The 24,188-nt window shown below is 33.9% G+C and overlaps 1 long non-coding RNA gene across 1 annotated transcript; it reads left to right on the top strand.

Annotated features, from left to right (window-relative positions):
- The first annotated feature begins 292 nt into the window (after nt 1-292).
- Nucleotides 293-24,187, top strand: LOC123385014. The gene is made up of 5 exons (XR_006596950.1): nt 293-3,183; nt 5,322-5,426; nt 12,200-12,343; nt 13,369-13,441; nt 24,132-24,187. It is a non-coding gene; the product is annotated as an uncharacterized LOC123385014 (long non-coding RNA).
- Nucleotide 24,188: the final 1 nt, after the last annotated feature.

The raw sequence follows: 24,188 nt of genomic DNA, 5'->3' as shown, positions 1-24,188 counted from the left end.
AGTCTTAAACAAAAATATTAGTGAACAAATGTAAGCTTTATAGAAGACTCTGTAGTAGAGGGAGTGAAGTATGCTTGCATTACACAGCTATAGGTTGGGCTCCCCAAAATGAAGATTTCTATGCGAAATGTTTATTGGAGAGTGCTATCAAGAAACACACAAGGGTGCACCTGGGTAGCTCAGTTGGTTAAGTGTCCAAATTAGGCTTAGGTCATGATCTCGTGGCTCCTGGGTGGGAGCCTTGCGTTGGGCTCCATGCTGACATCTCAGTCTGGAGCCTGCTTCGGATTCTGTGTCTTCCTCTCTCTCTGCCCCTCCCCTACTTCTGCTCTGTCTCTGTCTCTCTCTCAAAAACAAATAAATAAAAAAATAAACAAACATTATAAAATTAAAAAAAAAAAAAAAAGAACCACACCAGAAAGGCAGTGACAAAGCAGGATTGGAAAGAAGAAAGAGTTGAATTATGATGATTAAGTTGCAAAAAAGACCTCAAATAACAGGGACAGTGGGAGTTCTGAGGTTGAGATACCTCTCTGGATATGTCCATAATTGAAGGGAGACAACTGTACCCTTGCCTTAAACAGTAATCTTTCCCTATCTCTGCTATGGGATCTTCTATAATGTTTATTATCCTGGTATCACTTGTGTGGAGTCCTCCAAGAAACAAACATCAAGACGGGATTAGCCACGAGAAAGATGTAATATGGCAATGTCTGTAAAAAATAAATAAATAAACAAATAAATAAATAAATAAATAAATAAATAATGGGAAAGGTATAAAGAGGAGATAGAGTTATCAGACTCTGATGAAGATGTAATAGCAGGTAAAGAAGAGAGAGAGGCCAAAGGAAGAAGTATCTCAGACACTGCAACTCTGGTAGACTTTGACAAAGCTGTTAGGGAGTCTTTAAGCCAAAGTTGCTTGTCAGAGGAGTCCTGCAACTCTCAGGAATGGGGCTTCCTTAGGATTCATTACATGCTCAATTGCTGGCTGGGGATAGTCCAAGGGAAGCATGGGCTTAATTTCAGAGCTCTTACAACTAAATCTCCCTGCAGTCAGAGTTCTGACAGGCATATTCTTATAATTGGAATAATGAGGTACTAGAGTTGCTGCTACAAAATGGGGGCATGAAGGAACGTGTCTGGAGTGTCAGAAATTCACTGAGATATCTCTTAGTACTTCTATACTTCTGATGAAAGTAAATGAGCTTTTGCAGTGATCATGAACTAAGAAAAAGTAACTGAAATGACTGTGTCATCCTACTAGGTAATGCAATTAAAACAATAGAAATGCTAAGTTAATGGTCTCTAAAATAGGAGATAGAGAAAAATATTAAGTATCAGTTATAGTCTCTCTTTGTAGCAGCAGATAGATTTCACTAACCCTCTAATTTCATATATTTTATTTTTGACATCAAAGACAGCCACCATTTTGAAATGCCAATCAATACTGAGCAATGCAAGAGATAGATATTAGTGGATTCTATTCGATAGGGCACTCCACCTTCCCTTGACTAACCTCTGAGTTCATCTGAAATGGCAGAGACTAAATACTGTGCTTCCCTATCCTTCAGTGAGACAATCTTGAGGCACATCCAACATAGTTTTGCAGAGGGTACCCAGCAGAATTGACTCGCAATAACCCACTCATTAACACATTCTATATTAGCTTTTTCTTTCCTCTAATATTGCTTTCCCTCATTTTTATTTCTTTGAATCACCTACAAATAAAGTACCTGAATTCAAGTTTTTATCTCATGATTGCTTTCAGGAGAACACTAAATTGAGAGAATAAGAAAATAGTCAATTTTTCCTAGATATTAGGAAATTCCTTAAATAACATTTGCTATTTTAGTCCTAGAAATTTTTTATAACATTTCAGAAATATAGCTGGAAAACTATAATTGTTCAATATTATGATGATCGCAGAATATTAATAAGAAAATAATCTCCTATAGGTAAGATAACAATTTAACCTCATGATTTTATTATAGCTGGAAACAGAGAGAAGGTTATTTTTCATTCTTAATTTAATAGTTGTTTTGGTAATTGTGAGAATACTTGGTCCCCAAAACCTAAATCATTTGAATCTATTCTCTTCTGATCAGAATAGGTTAAATAGATTCATAGGAACATGTAGATTTGGTTCTTTGATTAAAGAAAAAAAACTTCTTGGGGTGCCTGGGTGGCTCACTTAGCTAAGTGTCTGACTCTTGATTTCAGCTCAAGTCATGATTTCAAGGTTCATGGAATCGAGACCCACACAAAGTTTGCTTGGTATTCTCTCTCCCTCTCTCTTTGTACCCTCCCAAAAGAAACAAACTTTTTTAAAAACTTCATATAATAAACATGTTGAAATATGTTTATGAAACTACTTAGGCATTATAAAATGCATTTAATAAAATAAATTGTCTCAGTAGGTTATTCAGTTGTTCATATGCTAACTAGAAGGAAGGTAAAACAAAGTCATAAGTGAAGGAGAAAACAGCAAAATATTGCTTCCTTTTTTCTGTTGTATTTTAAAGTAGAGATTGAGAAATAGGGTATTGGAATATGGTTCATTACATAGAATGCTTTAGTGGCAGTGTTGCAGCTAACAAAGAAAAGACTGTTTTCCAACGCCTTTTCATAAAGCTGTTAATGATGTTTATATTGGTGCTTATTCCTGATAAAGTAGACAACTAATTTTGCTTTGTTTTGTTTTGAAGGGAAAGGAGAATTGCTGTCTGAATGACTCCCAAAGTTTCATAACCAACAAATGCCTACTTTGTGAATTCAAATTCTATTTTCATTAAGTAGAATCAAGTATGGTTAAAGTTTGGAACATAATGAACCTTTAATAACTTTCTTTTTTCTGTATTTATTTTTGTGACTTATAATCACTTGAAAAATATCATTCATTAAAGAATCTGATCATTGTCATAGTAAGTTAATTTGTACTATAAAGTATGAAAATGCATGTTCTCAGACCCAACTAGCCAGACATGAAGGAAGAACCTACCTACAGCCTATTGTACCCAGAAGGACATTACCAGAAGACAAACCATAAATGTAACCCCCGGGAATGAATTAACTAGACTAAAGAAATGCCTTCAAATTCCAATTTTTTTTTCAGAGAAAGCAAATATCTAAGTTTCCACATAAAAAGTTTCAAAAGTCAAACATTCTACTGACTTCTTTCAGGTAACCATACCAGAATTATATTGTATAATATTTAAATAAACATATATGATAGGAAAATAATGCTTCTACTGTTTCTCATTAATTTAATTCATACAACTGTACCGTGGGACTAAGCAAAATGTTAATTTACAAGCTTTATTTTTCTTTAAAAAAAATTGCTTTTACATTCCTGTGGTAAAAATTCAATCCTGAAGTAGATTTTTCTGAAGGCACAGTTTTCAAGAAATTCTCTTCATGCCACATTCCTATGAATTGGCAACTATGAGAAATAAATATTCAAAGAAAGTACAAATCTCTGAACTCCACTTCTACAAGGATAGTTGAGTGCCCTGTTAAAGTAGACAGAGTTCCCGATGCTAAAGTATAAATTCAAGCTATCTAAGAAATCCGACATAAATGAAGCCCACTCACCTGAGGGAAATCTAGGCAAAATAAGATTCAAGGCAGTAAAACATTAAAACAGTTATTTTTCAATAGCATCTCTCTGATGACTGAGTAGTTCTTTTAAACTGAAATATTCTAGACATTTTTGAGTTAGAGAAAATCATAGCTCAGACAATATTCTATTGAGGCTTAGGAAGATATTTTTGATTCCATATTATATGTTATAAAGAAAAATGCTAGGTAAAAAAATGAAAGACTGGTCAGAATCTCATAGATCTCATAAATCAGAAACTTGAACGCTCTGTGTTAAAATAGCACTTCAAGGCACACCGCAACCGTATATTTCTTTGCCAAGCCTTTTAAAAATAAGGAAAAGCTTAGGGAATTCATAACTGAGACTCCTTGATGGAAACTTGAAAGTAACTTTAAAAACTCAATATAGTTAAAGAAATGAAATAAAAATTTTTCATAATACATTGTTATAGGTGGGTCTTCACTTCTGTAAATGAACTGCCAAATGTACCTTGAGTTTACCAAAGCTATTTTTATATTTAAACCCATTGTTGTCTGTTTTCATTTTTACCCAGAGGATATCTACCATTCTTATGATGCAAGACTGCTAGAAAAATGTACAGTCTGGAAATCAAGTTTTAAATTTATTTTCTCCCAAAATGCTTTTTTTTTTTTTTTTTTTTTTTTTTTTTTTTTTTAATATTAATCCAGAGGTGACTGAGTGGCTCAGTCGGTTGAGCACTTGCCTTTGGCTCAGGTTGTGATCTCACGGTGCGTGGGTTCAAGCCCTGCATCAGTCTCTGTGCTGACAGCTTAGATCCTGGAGCCTGCTTTGGATTCTGTGTTCTCCCTCTTTGCCCCTCCCCGACTCACTCTCTGTCTCTCTCTTTCAAAAACAAACATTAAAAAAGAAGTTAAAACATTGTTTTTAAATATTCAGCCAAACATAGATTTTGCCATATGTCTACCCTGCCAAAGAAAAGAACGATGTATGTCTTGAAGTAACAATATACATCTTTCATAATAAGATTTTATTTCCTGATTAGTGGATAGAACAAAAAGCCAAAAGAATCGAATTGAGAGATTTTTCTTTTATATCTGCCAGTCTTACATATATTTTTACAGGCATTTTAGGACTTCTACCACTAGAAGAAGTGGATTTTTGGATTTGACTTTATCAATCTAAAAACATTCAATTGTTACTTTTGAAAATTCCTCCAATCCTGGTAAGCTGTCACGAAGTATCCCTACCAAATATTACATAACATCACTTCAAATTCAACCCTTGACTCTCAAATCAGAATTTAATCTTTTCTATTTTTTTATTTTTTTATTTTTTAACGTTCTATTTATTTTTGAGACAGGGAGAGACAGAGCATGAACAGGGGAGAGTCAGAGAGAGGGAGACACAGAATCTGAAACAGGCTCCAGGCTCTGAGCTGTCAGCACACAGCCCGACGTGGCGACGTGGGGCTGGAACTCACTGACCGACAGATCATGACCTGAGCTGAAGTCGGCCGCTTAACCGACGGAACCACCCAGGCGCCCCTTAATCCTTTCTATTTTTAAAAGAATCCATTTCTAATCCTTCTATTTCAATCCTTTCAATGAAGATTAATGAGGCATGTCACAAATTAATAATTACCCTAAAAATTATATGACTTAAAATTAAATTTTGTGTTTGATTGTGAATTTCAAGTTTTTACAATCCTCTTAAAAGTCCTTTTTTTTTCCCCCTGCAGAAAACCCGGATTCTGAGTTTTAGGAGACATACACTGAAACGGAAGCTCTAAAAGGGCGGTGGTCTTCTAATCTATCTCTATGACGCTCAGGACAATGGTTGGCACGTAGGTGACATGTTCTTATTGAAACAAGTAGTCGTAATCTGGTTCTTTAAAATCAGTGGTGTTTAGCACGGGCTAAGCTTACTGAGATTCGGCAATGATGTATCCAAGAAAAAAATGTAAAGAACAATTCTGAATAAGAAGGAAAACATTTAAATTTAAATTTGCTCATCCAAAGTATCATTCCTGTTCTGCAAAGAAATCTCTGTAATCCAGTTTGTTCATACATTTTTCTCATCAAGAATTCTTTTCAGCTTTTGTAATCCCAAAGCAGAAATTTAGTATCATATTGAATTCTGAATTTAGGTGGGCATAATAAAACTGTCTTTAAATTATGACTTTGAACTAGATATTTTATAGGTAGCATATACTTTCTTTTTGTGGTGTACTTGGTCTCAGATCAGGAAAAGTTAATGTTTTATGTACCTCACCAACCAATTCTTTTTGTTTATGGATGGTAGCTATGATTTTGTCTTTTTCTTACAATCACTAATAGTGAGTTTCACAGAACCATTCTTTCAGCTTATTGGGAACCATTCTTGCATCTACAAATGAAGATTATTAAAAAGTATACTAATTTTCTTGTGTATCTTGTTTTGAAAGTGCATGTAAATATCATTTTTCTTAAATATTATCAAAGTTTAAATTTTACTATAGCATATTTCTTATACCACTTATTCTCACAAAGGAAAAAATATTTTCTCATTTTTGTCCTAAAGGTCTTAATTATCAAATTCAACACATTGACAGAAAGACAGAGGAAAATCATCAATTATTAATAATGATCAACAGTTGCAGTAAATCATCTGATAGCAGTCAATATTCATTCATTTTAAAAGTTTTTAGAGAGATAAGAATAGAGGAATTTCAATCTGATAAATATCTATAAAATCGCTAAATAAACATCATCATTATGGTGAAGTGGTGACTTATGGAAAGATTAGATATGTTACAAGCGTGCCTACTATCAGTATATTTAATGAAAACTATCTTAGCAGTCATTTCCAATGAAACAAGAATAATAAAAATAAATAAATTGATTGTAGTTTATTTACACAATTCAGCAATGAAGATTAATGAGCTACTGCTACATACATTAATAAATCTTTCAAATAAAATGAAGCCAGTGACAAAAGAAAATTGTTTCCATTTATATAAAGTTCACAAACAGGTAAGACTAGCATAGACTATAAGTCATGGGGCGCCTGGGTGGCGCAATTGGTTAAGCATCCAACTCTTGATCTTGGCTCAGGTCATGATCTCATGGTTCCTGAATTTAAGCGCTGCATCAGGCTCTGCACTGATGTTGCAGAGGCTGCTTGGGATTCTGTCTTTACTTCTCTCTGACCCTCCCCGACTTGTGTTCTCTCTCTCTTTCTCAAAATAAAGAAACTTACAAAAAAGAAATTAAAAAGAAGTCAAAGAGGTGTTGCCATTGGAGTGACCACTATTTCTTACAAAGTGGAACAAAAGAACTTTTGGGGTTCGGATAATATTCTCTTTATGCAATTATGTGCACTTCATTAGAACACAGCTGTCTTATTTATTTTGTTATCGTTTGTTTAAGTTTTGTATGTATAATTCAATAAATGTGTTTTTAAAAGGAATCTGCTGCTTGCTACTCTACAAATAGTAATTCTGTATGGTAAAATTGTAATACTATATAACATATATAATATTTTATGATATACTTAATATAGGAGTACAGTAATGGCATATGTCAAAAAATACATTACATAATACAGTAAGGCTTTATAGTAATGTGGTGATAAATTATACATTAAAATATCATAGCTAATACATATCATGCTTAATGTATGCCCTATTCCAAGTGCTTAACATGTTTACATTTAAATCCTAAAAAAATTCCTAGACTTTCAGCTTCCAGTTCCTTGTGTGTGAAGTGTAGAGGTCAACACTCCATCCTAAAGACAAAATACTGAACACACTGAAAGCAAACAAACACACACACACACACACACACACACACACACAACTCGTTTTGAATCCACAAGAGGGGAAAGGACACAAGGCAAACTGCTGTCCCCAAACCAGAGAGACAGACAGGCAAATACCTGGCAGCATGGCTCACCAGACCTGACAGAAACCACCATGGGAACCAGTGCCAGGTAGAAAAAAAACTAGACTGTAATTGATGGTTACTGGAGGCTCAATGTGGAAAACTCTGAGAATTAAAAACTCCAGAGAAATCTAGTCACAGTGGGCCCCCACAGTATTGTGAGATTTACCTCTAGGTGCTCAATGTGTGTCCACAGGAAATAGCAGAGAAAAATCATCTGCTTTTGGGGGTGGGAAACAGTGAATGCTGGAAGAGGGAGGAATGATTTTGAAATATCCACAGTACAGTGTTCTTGTTAATGAGTCTTATCATCAGGGGGAACTAGTTATTCAAAACATAACATGCTGTGGTATTATCAGAGCCTAATGATATGGGAGAAGGGAAATATGCAACTCATCCCACTCTAGCCATTCTGTCCAACCTAAGGAGAAAAAAAAAAAACTCTGAAAAACTTTATGAAATTCACAATACAGGGGCATAAGCTTACTAAAAGACTAAAACCTAATCATAGGACTATAGAATGCCTACCTCCCTGCCACACCTCACCATCACATCACTAAGGCTTATTTGCAGCAGCTCCTCTTACTCAACAGATGTCCAGCTATCAAGAAAAACTTACAAGGCATACCAAATAGTAATAAACTCACTTGAAGAGACACAACAAGCATCAGGAAGAGACATGACAAGGATGTTGAAATTATTAGACCAGGGATATAAAGTAATCATGATTAATATGGTAAGGGTTCTAAGAGACAAAATAGACAATATGCAAAAACAGATGGGCTATGTAAGAAGAGAGTAGAAATCCTAAGAAAGAACCAAATACAAACGCTTGACACAAAATAAACAAACAACAACAAACAAACAAAAACAATGTAACAGAAATGAAGAATGCTTTTAATGGGATTCTTAGTAGATTGGACATAGTTGAGAAAAGAATCTCAGAACTAGAGGATATAGCAATAGAATCCTCAAAACCCAAAATGCAAAGACAAGAGAAAAAGGACAGGAAAAAAAAAAAACAAAATAAACAAGCACTGTGGAACAACTGTAAAAAGTGTAACATACATGTAATGGGAAAACCAGAAGAGGAAAAAAGACAAATAGAAACAGAAGAAATGTTTGAACAATAATGACTGGGATGACTGAGAATTTCCCTAAATTAATGTCACACACCAAACCACAGATCAAGTAAGCTCAGAAAACACGAAGCAGGATAAATGCAAAAACAAACAATCAAATAAACAACATAAAACTACAACAAAAATTACAACTTTGCATATCATTGTCAAACTACAGAATATGAAAGATGAAGAAAAATCCTAAAAGAAGCAAGAGGTAAAAACACCTTAACTATACAAGAACAAAATAAGAATTGCATCTGACTTCTCAGAAATCATGCAAACAGGAAGAGAGTAGAATGAAATATTAAAATCTTGAGAGAACAATAACCAACAATCTAGAATTCTATACCTTGCTAATTCATCCTTCAAAAGTAAATGAGAAATAAAGACTTTTTCAGACATACAAAAATTGAGAGACTTTGTTACAAAGAGACCTACCTTGCAAGAAATGCTCAAAAAACTTATTCAGAGAAAAGTAAAATAATATATAAGTCAGAAACTCGTGTCTATATAAGCAAATGAAGAATATCAAAGAGGGATTAAGTGAAGGTAAAATAAAAAACTTATATTTTTCTTATTTTAAATTGATCAAACATCACAAAATGTTCAAAATAATAGCAACTTGTATTGGTTGTGTATGCTTGTGCACATTATATATACATATATATGTATATATATTTATGTATCTATGTACCTATATACATACATATATATGTTTCTGTATGCTTATATTTAAATGCAATAATGATAATGATGATACAAAAAACAGGAGGGAAAAATTAGGATTACTTTGTTATTATAAAGTACACTACCCATTAAGCAATTTTGAAAAGTGACTTAGATTAGCTGTAAATGTATTTACAAACTCTAGAACCACTAAAAATTGTTTTTAAAAAGTATATTTAATATTCTAAGAAAGTAGCATATAAAAGAAGCATATAAAATGTTCAATCAAAACCACAAAAGAGTGGAAGACAAAAACAGGAAGAAAGAACAAGTAACAAACAGAAAACAGTAACAAATTTGGTATATACTAATCCAACTATATTAATAATCACTTTGAATGTCAATGCAACTAATTAAAAGACAGAAGTTGTCAGAATGTATCAAAAAACAACGACCCAATTTTATGTGATCTATAAGTAACCCACTTTAAACAGAAAACATATATAAATGAAGAATAAATGGGTGCAGAAAATATACCATGATGACATTAATCAAAAGAAAACAGAATTAGCTATATTAATTTCAGACAGAGCAACTCCAAAGCAAAGAGGGTTAACAGGGATAAAGAAGGACATTGCATAATGATAAAGAGATCAATTGTCCATGGAGATATAACAATCCTTAAGGATATGCACCTAACAACAGAGCATCAAACTATGTGAAGCAAAAACTAATAGAACTGCAGAGAAACAGATGAATCCACCACCATAGTTGGAGATTTCAAAAACCCCCTCTCAAAAATGGACATAACAGCAGAAGAAAATCAGTAAAACATAGTTGAATTCCACAATCAACAGGATATAATTCACCTCTATAGACTACTTCTTTCCAACAACAGGATAAATATTCTTCTCAACTTCACAAAGTACCAAGATTATACCACATGTTGGGCCATAAAATACACCTTAACAAATTTAAAATAATAAAGATCACACAATGTCTGCCTTCAGACCCCAATGGAATTAAACTAGAAATCAATAACAAAAAGAAAACTGAAAAATCCCAAATAACATGGAGATTAAACAAGACACCTTTATTTTTTTTTATTTTTTTAAGTTTATTTGTTTATTTTGAGAGAGACAGAGACAGTGCGAATGGGGGAAGGGTAGAGAGAGAGGAAGGCACAGAATCCCAAGCAGACTCCGTGCAGCCAGCTCAGAGCCTGATGTGGGGCTCAAACCCATTAAACCGTGAGATAATGAGCCAAAACCAAGAATTTTGGAAGCTTAACTGACTGAGCCACCCAGGCACCCCTAAACAACACACCTTTAAATAACAAGTGGATCAAAGAAAAAAATCTCAAGGGAAATTTTAAAATATTTTGAACTAAATAAAAATTAAAACACAACTTATCAAAATTTGTGGGATGCAGTTAAAACAATACTTAGAAATTTACATTGAATTACATGAGCATTAAATGCATATATTAGAAAAGAAAGATCTAAAATCAATAATCTGAATTTCTACATTAGGAAACCAGAAAAAGAGCAAATTAGGTCAAAAGGAGAAGGAAGAAAGGGAATAATATAATTAAAACAGAAATCAATCAAATTGAAAATACGAAATCAACAGGGAAAATCAATGAAAACAGAAGCTAGTTCTTTAAAAAGATCTGTAAAATCAGTAGGCCTCTAGTCAGGCTAAGAAAAAAAGAGAGGACACAAATGACCAATATCAGAAAAGCAAGGGGAGGTATCACTTCAGATCTCATGGATATTCAAAGAACAATAAATGAATCCTATGAACAATTATATGTCCACAAATTCGATAACCTGGATGAAATAGACCAATTCCTTAAAAGACACAATAAAGTGTGCATTTGAATAGGCCTATATCTATTAAAGAAATTGAATCAATAATTAATTAACTTCCCAAACAAAGCTTCAGAGCTAGATGGGTTCACTGGCAAATTACATGTAACATTTAAGGGAAAAAAAATATACTAATTCTCTACATCTTTTTCAGTGGATAGGAGCAGAGGCAATACTTTTTGACTTATTCTATGAGAACAGCATTATCCTAATACTAACACCAGATAAAGAGATTGCAGGGAAAGAAAGCTACAGACTAACATCTCTTATGAACTTATATGTCAAAATCCTCAATGAAATGTTAGGAAATCAAATCCAACAATATATACAATGAATTATATATCATGACCAAGAGGAATTTATCCCAAGTATTTAAGGAGGAATCTTAAATGCATATTACTAAATGAAAGAAGCCAATTTGAAAAGACTACATGCTATACGATTCCAATTATATGACATTCTGGAAAATGCAAAACTATGGATACAGTTAAAAGATCAGTGTTTGCCAGGGGTTTGGTAGGGAAGGATATATGAATAGATACAACACAGAGAATATTTAGGGCCATGAAAATACTGTCTGATACTATAATAGTAGATACATGTCATTATACATTTCCAAACCAAAAGAATGTAAAACACTGAGAGTGATATGTAATGTAAACTTTGAATTATGGATGATTAAGATTATGAAGGTAGATGTATCTGTTATAACAAATGTACCACTCTGTTGGAGGATGCAGATAATGGGAGAAGCACGCATATATGAGAAAGGGGTATATGGAAAATCTCTATACTTTCCTCTCAATCTTGCTGTGAACTTACTGTAAAATTACTCTTGAAAAAAAAAACTCTTAAAAAATCCTATGATTCTATTAGACATCCCACATGGTAATATAGAAAATTATGTAACAATACAGAGAAAAATAAGTATAGTCAACATATATATCATGCTTAATGTATGATGCATTGCTGTAAATTCTTAATACGTTTACATGTTTAATTCTAAAAATTATTTAATCCTATAATTCTCCTCAGTTTACATATAACAGGGTACAGAGAAAACAGAAGCTCAGATACATGCCTTGTCCAATTTCACAGAGCTAATCCATGGCAGAACCTGATATGAAACAAGCTGTATAAATGGAAGGAAGACAATGCATGACTCTCCTTCAGCATCAAGTACGCATGTTTAGTGGTGCCTTTACTGTCTCATTGTACAGTCAGTATCACTATTTGGTTATAACAAAGAGATATCTCTGCTCACAGTCACTACTGAGTTCTATTTGTGGATTGATTCTTTTCCCTCTTCCTCAAACTGTTCCTGTAACTTTTCTTCATTATCTCCAACAACAGTGTTGTAATAAAAATGACTATGAAACTAGTGACCTCTTGGTGAGAAATCACCTACAAAGAGTACAGCTATATTGTACAAACACACTTTTACCCCACATGCCTCTGCTAATTATCCCCCACCCTTCCAATGAAAATAGTCAAGTAGTGGGGATGCCTGGGTGGCTCAGTCAGTTAAGCATCCAACTCTTGATTTTGGCTCATGTCATGATCTCATGGGTTCACGAGTTCAAGCCCCTCATCAGGCTCCACATGCTGACAGTGCAGAGCCTGTTTGGGTTCTTTCTCTCCCCTCTCATGCATGTTGTCTCTCTCTCTCTCTCTCTCTCTCTCTCTCTCTCTCTCTCTCTCTCTCAAAATAGCCAAGCTTAAAACAATAGTGAAGCAGAACAAAGGTAGTATGAAAACATCTGGAATCATAAATTCAATGGCCCACCAATTCAAATCTGCCATCATGAGATACGAAACGTTCTATAACCTAACTGCGTTATCTATTCACTTTGAGTTGATTTTTTGATAAGACAAAATTTAAATATATGACTTAAATATATTAGTTGGCTTAAATTTATTTTGCATCCCCACTTAGTATGCAGGTTATGAAATGAAAAAGAACAAAAGCAGCAGAGGGATTAATAAATGTAGGTAGAGCTGATATGCTTTTATGGTAGGCAGAATATTATAATTATCTGTAACCCTAAGTAGTAAATTTGTTAATATTTTAGTACCTGCCTCAGTGGTACAGAACATTCAATTAGACCTTGAGCTACAGTTTCTCTTCTCAAGCATCATACAGTAAATAAGGACCAGCCTCATACTATGTTAATTTAATTTAACGTGTTTTCTTTTCTTCTTAGGCTTACATCCATTGCGAGTTATTCACATATTAAAATTTAAGGCTGTCTGTGAGACTTTGTGCAACTATGATAGGTAAATGACTCTAACCTTAAAAAAAAAAAACTTTCATTTAAAAAAATTCTTATTTGGGGCACCTGGGTGGCTCGGTCGGTTAAGCGTCTGACTTTGGCTCAGGTCATGATCTCACAGCTCGGTGTGTTCCAGCCCCACATCCGGCTCTGTGCTGACAGCTAAGAGCCTGAAGCCTACTTCTGATTCCATCTCTCTCTCTCCCTCTCTCTTTGCCCCTCCCTCACTTGCAGTCTGCCTTTCTCTCTCTCAAACATAAATAAGCATTAAAAAAACAAAAATTCTTATTTGTTGGCTCCCCTGAACCTTTCAAATAGATTTTACGTTGGCTCTACTGAGTATGTATATTTGTTTTAAACTGCTTATTGAAATGGTGTTTAATAATGGTAGAGTAAAAGAAAAAAAAAACTTTAAATATTGATTATCACTCAAAAGTACTTTGTTAGTTATTCTTAGTTTTTCATAGTTTGGTATCCATTTCATTTGTGCAATGGTTCTCGTTAGTTCTTCCACACTTGTGGAAGAACTAACCAGAGGAGAAAACAGTAAGTTTCAGTGATATGGTCTAAGCATTCCACCTATTTGTTTCCTTGCATATGCTTTAAATGTTGTTTTCCATAAATCATAAACTTGTAAAGCATAGTATCAGGATAAAAAAAATCTTGATTTTTCAAAAGTTCTAAGAATGCGGTAGGAAAGGCCCTAGAGATCATCAGTTGGAATTATGTATTTTATAGATGAATATGAGTAAACTGTAACCCAGAAATATTAAGTGATTTGCTGAAGGCCAGAGTGTCTCTCACTGATAGATCGAATTTAAATCCCCATGTTATCTGAAATTACTAGCTATATTTTTTAATGTGTCATATTTGTTTCTCAGAAATGCATTAATTTTGCCATTGTTGGGGCGCCTGGGTGGCGCAGTCGGTTAAGCGTCCGACTTCAGCCAGGTCACGATCTCGCGGTCCGTGAGTTCGAGCCCCGCGTCAGGCTCTGGGCTGATGGCTCAGAGCCTGGAGCTTGTTTCCGATTCTGTGTCTCCCTCTCTCTCTGCCCCTCCCCCGTTCATGCTCTGTCTCTCTCTGTCCCAAAAATAAATAAACGTTGAAAAAAAAATTAAAAAAAAAAATTTTGCCATTGTTGCAACAAGGAATAGGGAACAAGGGTTGTAATTTCTCCTTAAGAGTCCAGAGTTTAAATTTATATTATTGCCTTATTAAATGGATAAATTTGAGCTGGATAGATTTAAGGTGGAGGTGATGTCTGGTCTTTCTTACAGCCAATAATTTTATGCTTTTACTCAGAAAGCTGATTGACATAAATGGCCTTCCAAATCTTTTATAGTTCACTTGAACAACATTTTTGACTCAAATTTTGAAGTGTGAAAATGTTCTGTTAATTTTTTTAAATAGAACATGTGAATTCAAATCAATAGGATTATAAATAACCTCTACTATTCCAGGGCAGAACTAACTGAGCATTAGTGATGCCTTTAAGGTAGCCATAAAAATATATTATACATACACTGATTGATTTTTGTGCATGTTTTTACTCATAGGCTATTTTGAGCTTCAATGACTGTTAGTGTAGTCCCATTCACTGGATAATATCTGTAAAATGAAAACAAATGGAGATAATTTAGTCTTTGCTTATTTGTTGATTCCCTGGTTCACACTATTTTCCCTAACACTTACTTTAGGTAGTAATAATAAAGTAAAAAGTTCTCATGTCAAGTTACTGTTTATGGTACATTAATATGGATTAATTAAGGAAAACATGGAAAATACAGAAACATTAAATATAAATTCAAAAATTCATCTGTATTCATAGCAATGAGTGGCAACATGCTAAGCAATAGTATTCTTAACAATCTTAATGTCCTGCCTTTGTTTTCTATCTTTTCTATGCATGGCTGTGCATGAGGGAAGGCAGACTGAGATTGTTTGGTAATAAACTTCCTTTTGTACGTAAAATTATATAAGCATTTTCAGTTACCTGGACTTTGTATTGACCATTTTTAAACATTAAAATTCCATTGAGTATATATATAGCCATATATATATATATATATATATATATATATATATATGCATTCTAATTACTTATTGAGGAAATCTAGACTGCTTACATGTGTAAGTAATATTGCAATTAATGTTATCATGCATGATTGTGATTAAGAGGATAGATTTTGGCATATTGCAATTTAGGCCTATCTCAAGAAGCAAGAAAAACCCTAATTACACAATCTAACCTTACTCCTAAAGGTCCTTTTCTAGTTTGAAAAGCTCAGCAAATGAACCCTAAAACCTGCAGAAGAAGGGAAATAATAAAATTTAGAGCAGAAAAAAAAAGATATAGAAACAAACAAACAACAACAAAAAAAACCCAGTAAAACAAATTAATGAAACTAAGAGCTCATTCTTTGAAAGAATAAACAATATTGATAAACCCCTAGCTAGACCTATCAAAAAGAAAAGAGAAAGGACCCAAATAATTAAAATCATGAATGAAAGCAGAGAGATCACAGCCAACACCACAGAAATACAAACAATTATAAGGGAATACTATGATCAATTATATGCAAACAAACTGGGCAATCTAGAAGAAATAGACAAATTTCTGGAAATGCACAAATTACTAGAACTATAACAGGAAGAAATAGACATTTTAGGCAGACCATAACCAGCAAAGGAATTGAATCAGTAATCAAAAATCTCCCAACAAACAAGAATCCAGGGCCAGATGGCTTCCCAGGAGAATTCTACCAGACATTTAAAGAAGAATTCATGCTTATTTCTCTTGAAACTGTTCAAAAAGAAAATAGAAATGGAAAGAAAACTTTCAAACTCATTCTACAAAGCCAGCATTACCTTGATTCGAAAACCTTACAAAGACCCCACTAAAAAGGAGAATTACAGGCCAATATCCCTGATGCACATGAATGCAAAAATTCTCAACAAGATACTAGCGAATCAAATTAAACAGAATCATTCACCATGATAAAGTGAGATTTCTTCCTGGGATGCAGGGCTGGTTCAATATTCACAAACCAATCAACATGATACACCACATTAATAAAATAAAGATTAAGAACCATATGACCTGATAGACGCAGAAAAAGCACTTGACAAAATACAGCATCCATTCTTGATAAAAACCCTCAACAAAGCAGGGATGGATGGAACATAACTCACCATCATAAGAGCCATATATGAAAGATCCACAACTAATATCATCTTCAGTGGGGAAAAACAGAGCATTTTCCCTATCGTCAGGAACAAGACAAAGATGCCCATTCACACCATTACTATTTAACATATTACTGGAAGTCTTAGCCTCAGCAAGCAGAGAGCAAAAAGAAGTAAAGGGCATACAAATTGGCAAGGAAGAGGACAAACTTTCACTATTTACAGACGACATGATACTCTATGTAAATACCTGAAAGTCACCACCAAAAAATTTTCTAAAACTAATACATGAATTTAGCAAAGTCACAGAATATAATACCAGTGTGCAGATATCTGCTGCATTTCTATACAGCCACCAATAGCAAAGCAGCAGAAGAAATCAAGGAATCGATCCCATTTACAATCGTACCACAAACAATAAGATATCTAATAAATCTACCTAAAAAAGTAAAAGAGCTGTACTCTGAAAACTATAGAAGACTTATGGTAGATATTGAAGAGGACACAAAGAAATGGAAAAGCATTCCATGCTCATGGATTAGAACAATAAATATTTTTAAAATGTCTATACTACCCAAAGCAACCTACACATTTTATGCAGTCTCTAGCAAAATACCACCAGCATTCTTTACAGAGCCAGAACAAACAATCCTAAAATTTGTATGGAACCACAAAAGAACCTGAATAGCCAAAGCAATCCTGAAAAAGAAAAGCAAAACTGGAGGCATCATAATTCTGGATTTCAGGCTATATTACAAACATGAACTATTGGGATTTCATCAGATAAAATGCTTCTGCAGAGTGAAGGAAATAATCAAAAAAACTGAAAGCAACTTTTCAAATGAGAGGAGATATTTAGAAATGATGTATCTCATAAAGGGTTGGTGTTCAAAACCTATAAAGGACTTATCAAACTCAATACCCAAAAAAACAATAATCCAGTAAATAAATGGGCAGAAGACATGAATAGACATTTTTCCAAAGAAGACATATAGATGGCTAAATGAAAATGCTCAACATCACTCACCATCAGGGAATTACAAATCAAAACTACCATGAGATATCACCTCACAGCTATCAGAATGCCTAAAATTAATAACACAAGAAACAACAGGTATTAGCAAGGACACAAAGGGGAACCAACCTTCCTGCACTATTGGTGGGAATGCAAACTAGTGCAGCCACTCTGGAGAACAGTATGGAGGGTCCTCAAAAAACTAAAAATAGAACTACCTTATGATCCAGCAATTGCACTATTAGGTTTATTTAACTCAAAGGATACAAAAATATACATTAAAGGGATACATGCACACCAGTATTTATAGCAGCATTATCAGCAACAGCCAAACTGTGGAGAGAGTCCAAATGTCCAACAACTCATGGGTGGATAAAGAAGATGTGGTATATATATATATATATATATATATATATATATATATGAATGATGCAATATTACTCAGCAATCAGAAAGAATGAAATCTTGTCTTTGCAACGACATGAATAGAGCTAGAATGTATTATGCTAAGTAAAATAAGCCAATCAGAGAAAGACAAATACCATAAATACCATATGATTTCACTCACATGTGGAATTTTTAAATATGTTTATTTATTTTTGAGACAGGCAGAGAGAAAGAGAGAGAGAGAGAGAGAGAGAAAGAACTCACGAGTAGGGGAGGGGAAAAGAGACAGGGAAACAGAGGATCCAAGCAGGCTCTGTGCTAAGGACGCAGAGCCTAATGCAGGTCTCAAACTCATGAGTGAGAATATGATCTGAGCCAAAGTCAGATGTTTAACCAACTGAGCCACCCAGGTGCTTTTCATATGTGTGATATAAGAAACAAAACAGATGAACACATGGGAAAGGGAGAAGAAAAGAGAGGGAAACAAACCACAAAAGACTCTTAATGATAGAGAAAAAACTGAGGATTGATGGAGAGAGGCAGGTGGGGGATGGACTAAATGGGTGATCGGTACTAAAGAGGACACTTGTGATGAACACTGGGTGTTATGTATAAGTGATGAATCATTGAAGTCTACTCCTGAAACTAATATTGCACTATATGTTAACTATAATTTAAATTAAAAACAAACAAACAAACAAACATATAAACAAAATCATTAAAAAAAAAAGTACAGACTTTGGAGCCCACTTCCTAGATTCAAATCCCAACCCTGGCACTTCCTAGTTACATGACGAAGCGAGTCATTAAGTTCTCTGTGTCTCAGTTGTGTCAACTGCAAAATGTTAATAAGAATAGCATCTCAGGGCACCTGGGTGGCTCAATTGGTTAAGTGTCCGACTTTGGCTCAGGTCATGATCTCAAGGTTCGCGAGTTTGAGCCCCGCATCAGGCTCTGTGCTGACAGCTCAGAGCCTAGAGTCTGCTCCAGATTCTGTGTCTCCCTCTCTCTCTGCCCCTCCCATGCTCACACTCTGTCTCTCAAAAATAAATAAACATTAAAAAATTAAAAGAAAAGAATAGCATCTACTTCACAGATCTTTTGCAATAAATAAATGAATACTGTATCAATAATGTACATACGCCATTAGAAAAATACATGCCAGGTGGTTAAGCATGTATATGTTAGTTGTTATCATAAAGTATTTTCTTTACTGGGGACTTTTCTTCAGAGAAGTTTCCTGGTATTGAAATTAATGGTTGCAAGCTTGTTGTGATTTTAGGTCTTAATACTTATTGCTAAAGTATTTTCTAAAAGAGTACCATCAAATATTATTTTATACATTACCAGCAAAATGTAAGTGTGAACTTAAACAGTATCTGGTATATACTGCCCACCAATAAAAGTTACTTATTATAGTTTTTATTATTATTTTTTATAATACCATACACCTTCTAAGTGGTGTATATGCTATACCTTGGAGAATTTGCTGGATTGAAACTGGGTTTTTCATTTTTATTATGTTTGCCTACAAATGAAATTAAATATGTGAGAAAATGTTTATATGCCAATTGTTTTTTCCATTTCTGTTCATTATTTGATGGAGGTCTGCATTTTTTTATTCTTATAGCATTTCTAAGTTTGACCTTTCTTTTTTGTTTACTCCTTGTCCATTCAGTGATCAATGTTTACTTTGATTTCTATGATCTGGTCATAAAGATTTTAGGAAAATGCTAAACTTCAGTAATTCTTTCTAATTCAAGGGAAGAGGGTCTAAACAGCATAGCTGAAGGCAAAATTCATCAAATATATTAGTGGTCCACCTAAAATAAGTCCAGTTTTACATAATTATATATATAACTACTGTATTGATGAGAGAAACAATAGTAACACATACATAAGAAAGCAGCATAAATTGATCTCTACTAAATTGTGAAAAACAATGCTGCTGCAATAGAGAAAAAATAAAAATCATGATCTTGATCTTAAGGAGCTTACATATTTGAAAAGACTATATTAAAATTATAAGATAAAAATAATCTCATATTTATTAAGAATTCATAAATTACTATATGAAAAATTGCCAAATAAATGGCATAATCGAGGAAGTACTCTACAGTCAGAAGAGATAGAAATCATAGTGAATGAATCAGCAAAGCTTTATAGAAGATATCAAATGGAATTATTCTTTAGAGACTCTAAGAAGGAAAGAAGAGGAGGGTATTTCCAGAAGTAATAATGATAATTGCTATCACGCATAAAGTAGTTACTATGAGTCAGACATTGTCATTTATTCTTCACAGCTACCATAAGAAAGATAATGATTTTATGGATAGGGAAACTGAACAACAGAAAGGTGAAGAAATTTGTACAAGATCACACAGATAGTAAGTGGCAGACTGAATCCAGGTGGCCAGGCCAGAATCCATGTTGTTAACTACTACCCCCTACTTCCAAAAAGATATTGGTCCCCTAAATAGGTATAAGATACACTTAAGAAGGCAAGGAAAAAATTATCTTGCTAGAAACAAAGATGTAAAGAACTGAGAAATCAAGCTGAAGGGTATATTGGGGGCTATTTTGTACATTGAAACATGGATTATCTGGATTATGATTTCTAGTACTAGAAAATCATTTAAGTGGGGAAATTATGGTTTAGGAAGATTGATCTAGGAGTTGTATGAGGAATAAAGATTGAAAATAGGGAAACCAATATTCAAGACAGGAAAGTTTGACTACAAGGAAAAAACAATTGTAATTGTTAATACTGAGTTAAAATCTGCACTGTGGTCTTGCCCCGTAGCTCTGCAACTATCCTAACAGGAATCTTGTTATCTCTGTCTAGATGTTCAATTCCATCCCAGATTCAGGAATCTTTGGCTTGGTATGGAGAAAAATTACAAACTAGTATCTCATGAGCTGCAATCTCAACTTTGTGTGTATTATTACACTTTTATTTTTCATCAAAGTTTTTTCAAAGAACTTTTTATAATTGACATCTCCATTTCCTCATTTCCCATTCTCTTCTCAATCTACTCCAATTGGTTTTCCACCTTAACTTACACAAAATGTCTGAAACAGTCTTGTAGCGTTCTTAAATAAGCCTTTATCTTGCTAAACCTAATTGTTTCTTTACGTTTTGTAACTCCTTGGAATTTAAATCAGCCTTGACACAATAAAGTATTGCCTTTTTCCTAAAACACTCTTTTCACTTGGTTGATGCAACACTACACTCCTGACTCAATGCCTACTTCTTCTGTACTTCCTTTCTTGGCTAGATTTCCATGAAATGCCTCTAAATAAGGATGATTTCCAAATTCTCTAGTCTATATTTCTCCATTTAATTCCAGACTTATACATCCCACTTCTCTGACATCTACACTTGGTGGTTGTTTATTAGGCTTCTCTAACTCAACATAAAAAAAAAAAAAAGCAGAAATATTTCTTTCCTTTGAAATCTCTTTACAAATGTTTCTGCTTCATTCTATAGTAACACTATCCACTTGAGTTAAAAAAAAAGTCTCTTTACCTGAAGCACTCCTATAGCCTATCACATCTTATCAGGTTTAACTCCCAAATGTATCTTCTATATCTCCACTTTTCTTCATCTCCACTGTGATCATCCAAGATCAAGCCATAATTATTTCTCCCCTAAACTTCTACAATAGTTTAGTGTTTTGCCTGCATCCTGTCTTGTATTTCTCTAGTTCATTCTCCATGAAGAATTCACAGTTATCTTTTAGAAATACATTTGTCTTTTTTTTTTTTTTTTTTTTTTTTTTTTTTTGCTTAAAGTTTTCTATCGCTTTCCAGTACAATTGGAATAAAATCAAAAAAACTATGTGGCCTAAAAAGACCTACATGATCTGTCTTCTAAGAAACTCTTTGACTATACTTATTGCCATTTCTTTGCCATTGTTCATTAAACTCCAACTACAGCAGCCTTCTTTAGATTCTTCATGCTCTGAAATCTTATCTGGGCCCACAGTGACTTTCTACTTACTAATCCCTTTGCCCTTTTGTATCAAACACTGTCTCAAGGTTTTCCAGTGACTCCCATTTGGAAAATTCTTGCCAATCATATCTCAGCTCAAATACTCATCAGATAAGTCTTCCTGAGCATTTTTTCTAGAGTACCCCTTTTTTTCTACCTTTAACCTCTAATCTTAGTTACTCTAAAACATGCTTCTTTTTATTGTCTTCATAGCACTATCACAAACTTATCTCCACCATTTATGTTTTAATTTCTTCTTTAGAATTTAAAAGTTTTGAGAGCTGAGACTCTTGTTTACTGTTACATTCTTAGCCCATGGGACAATGTCTAACATGTAGTGGATTTTCAGTAATATTTGCTGAATAACTGAATGAATGAGTAAATGAGTCATAGTTTAGGCAAACTTTTCCTTCTTTCATTTTGATAAAATCTCTACTCTAGCTGTAAATACCGGATTTTTGTTCACCTCTAGTACCTGAGTTTATTTTGATTTCTTTGCCAGTAAGTGTAAGTCTTGACATTTTTCCAAGTCATTTGAATCCCTAACACCCAACCCCACTATTGTCTAAAACCCCATGGGAAACAAACATCTGAGTATATATTTCCTCCTTGTTTCTATATTTCTCTTAATTGTTGACCATGTCCCATTAACTCTATGCTCAGAACTGTGGCTTTCTGCAGAAAATAAAATCCAATTAAAGCTAATCAGTGATATTGTGAAGTGAACATGAATTTCATTTGGTAACCAAAAATGAGAGACTAGAGAGGAAGAAAAAAAGAAGAAGAAGAAGAAGAAGAAGAAAGAAAGTGGAATCTAGTACCATTTTTAGAAATAAGTAAACTGAATTAATTAATGATATCTATAAATTGGAGAGAAATAGGAGAAATAGAAATTTTGAAAATTTCTGCATAAATATTATGGTTCAATCTTTGGATGTGAAGATATCCAAAGAAAAATAATATGGGAGACTTAGGAATATTCCTTTTTTTCCCCAAGTTTGTATTTAAATTCCAGTTAGTTAACATTTAGAGTAATATTAGTTTCAGGAGTAGAATTTAGTGATTCGTCACTTACATATACACCCAGGGCTCATCACTACAAGTGCCCTCCTTAATACCCACCACCCATTTGAGCTATAACCCCACACACCTCCCCTCCAGCAACACTCAGTTTGTTCTCTATAGTTAAGAGTCTGTTTTATGATTTGCCTGTCTTTTTTTTTTCCTTATGTCTGTCTCTTTTGTTTCTTAAAATCCACATATGAGGAAAATCATATGCTATTTGTCTTTCTCTTACTTAGTTTCGTTTAGCATAACACTCTCTAGCTCCATCCATGTTGTAAATAGCAATATTTCATTTCTTATGGCTGGTTAATATTCCATTATATACTTATGTACATATATATGTATATAAGTACATATAAGTGATACACATATACCATATCTTTAAAAAAATTTTTTGTTAAAAAATTTTTAATGCTTATTTATTTTTGAGAGAGAGACAGAGAGACAGAACATGAGTGGAGGAGGGACAGAGAGAGAGAGACAGAGGGAGACACAGAATCTGAAGCAGGCTCCAGGCTCTGAGCTGTCAGCACAGAGCCCATTGCGGGGCTTGAACCCACATACCATGAGATCATGACCTGAGCTGAAGTCGGATGCTCAACTGACTGAGCCACCCAGGTGCCCCTATACCATTTTTTCTTTATGTTCATCAGTCAGTGGACTTTTGGGCTCTTTCCATAATTTGGCTATTGTTGATAATGCTGCTATAAACATCAGGGTGCATGTGTCCTTTTGAATCTGTATTTTTGTATACTTTGGGTAAATTCCTAGTAGTGCAATTGCTGAATTATATGGTAGTTCTATTTTTAACTTTTTGGGTAACCTCCATACTGTTTTCCAGAGTGGCTGCACCAGCTTGCATTCCCAGCAATAGTATAAGAGAGATCCACTTTCTCTGCATCCTCACCAAAATCTGTTGTTTCCTGTGTTGTTAATTTTAGCCATTCTTACAGGTGTTAGATGATATCTCATTGTAGGTTTGATTTGTATTTCCCTGATGATGAGTGATATTGAGTATCTTTTCATGTGTCTATTAAATCCTAGGGTAGCACACAGGCAGCAACTTCTTTGACATTGGCTGTAGCAATTTCTTACTAGGCA

Source organism: Felis catus, chromosome B1 (genome assembly GCF_018350175.1).
Source record: "Felis catus isolate Fca126 chromosome B1, F.catus_Fca126_mat1.0, whole genome shotgun sequence".
In the NCBI taxonomy this organism is placed as follows: domain Eukaryota; kingdom Metazoa; phylum Chordata; class Mammalia; order Carnivora; family Felidae; genus Felis; species Felis catus.
The sequence above is the reverse complement of the archived record's forward strand: the minus strand, read 5'-3'. Positions and strand labels throughout refer to the sequence as shown.